The following is a 1,685-nucleotide window of genomic DNA, read 5'->3' as shown; positions in this document are numbered from 1 at the left end:
CAGTTATTATTACACACACACACATCAGTTATTATTTATTGTAATATCACTGTTTATGTTATTCAAGTCATTATTCGTCGAATACTGCATCACACAGAATTCAGGGAACAATCTTCATTTAATTATAGAAATCGTACAATGCATTGATTAAGACAAAATCTCTTGAAAGAAATGTCTGTTTTAATTTAAAAAATGATTATCTTCTATTTTTATCTATTTTTTATTATTAATTAAAATTTGGATTGTTTAATATTTCGCCAATACCTAATATATTTGCCTTTGCAAATTTTGATTGATTAGGGATGAAGAGACCACACATATATTTGTATATAATTATGATTTAACTTTTAACGTTGAATATTATTTAACGATATTAACTAATGATATGATAATGTTACGCAACTCTTTTTTTTTGGAAATATGCTCATTATCCATCTTTGGTGGATCTAAAAAGCGAGAGTAGATCTATCATATCAATTTTAATGAGACAGAAATTACGTATAATTATCCTCGGAAAAGCCCTTTCATATTCATGTCACTTAGTAAACAACAGGAATTTAACGTAAATGCAGTTGGAAAACTAGGTCTCATCATTACTATCAGCTTTAATCACACTGAAATCACTAGTCGCGATGTGCGGAAGACCGTGAAAGATAAACATCAGATACAGAAAATAAACGTCCGCAGCATAAAGCTTTCAGATTCAATAAAGTTTTCAGATTAAACCATTCATTAATGAATTCTTAGTCAAAAACAAAATTCACATTCACAATCAGATGCATTTATTGCTTTAGAATGAGATTCCAACTTTACTTGTTAATATTAAATATTAAATCCCATCCGATTATACATGTGAGAACACAACTTATAGAAATAAATGCCTTTAATGGTGGATTTCAAGAGTGCTTGTATAATTTTGTGTGAATCTATATACTGGGTACTTTACTTATCAAGTTTTGTGAACAAAACTACTTTTGTCAATAGTTTTTATAATCTATTCGTTGATTGACAGAAAATAAAAAAAAATGAAATATGTATATATTTCTTACTTCCATATATTATTATTTCTTTTTATGCTATCTATTCATCGATTGGCCAGAGAAATAAACAAACTTGAAATAAAAATTTTAATAAAAACTGAATGTTTCTTACTTTTAAATGTTACTTCATTTTTGTTAATGTGATTGTTCGTTTAAAAAAACACCTGGCAAATTATACCAGACAAAGATACGTCGTCATGCAAGATAGATATTCTGGTTTAAGAAGAAATTAAATTACGTGAACGCGGTCAATCGTGTCATTGTTTCCCCGATGGACCAAGCAAAGTGGAAACACTGCGTTGACTTTGGTTTCACGTATAACTGATGGTACCTGGTGGACACGATGGAAAAAGCGTGTGTCCGGGTCATGCGGTAATTACCTTCTTCGAATAATTAATTAATCACCGTGAGCGATGAATTTCGGGAAATATACTGTGAGCAAGAACGTATTGCCGTCGTACAACTGGTTTTAGTATTAATTTGTATATAATCAAAATAGCACACACACGTTGCGTTACAACAAATCGCCATTTATTATTGTGCTTGTTGTCTGATTCCTTACCAGTAATCGACTAAAGGTGATCCTACACGGTCAATAATACTGTCAGTATTAATAAATACTAACAATATTATTGATTGTGTGTG

At 30.1% G+C, this 1,685-nt stretch overlaps 1 protein-coding gene across 1 annotated transcript in view; it reads right to left on the bottom strand.

Moving 5' to 3' along the window:
- The window catches only part of LOC108751879 (muscle M-line assembly protein unc-89-like), a 28,525-nt gene that overhangs the window by 13,722 nt on the left and 13,118 nt on the right, over positions 1–1,685 (bottom strand). The window lies entirely within an intron of this gene.

The sequence above is a fragment of the Trachymyrmex septentrionalis genome, unplaced genomic scaffold, assembly GCF_001594115.1.
Source record: "Trachymyrmex septentrionalis isolate Tsep2-gDNA-1 unplaced genomic scaffold, Tsep1.0 scaffold53, whole genome shotgun sequence".
NCBI lineage: Eukaryota > Metazoa > Arthropoda > Insecta > Hymenoptera > Formicidae > Trachymyrmex > Trachymyrmex septentrionalis.
This window is presented reverse-complemented; position numbering and strand designations above follow the sequence as displayed.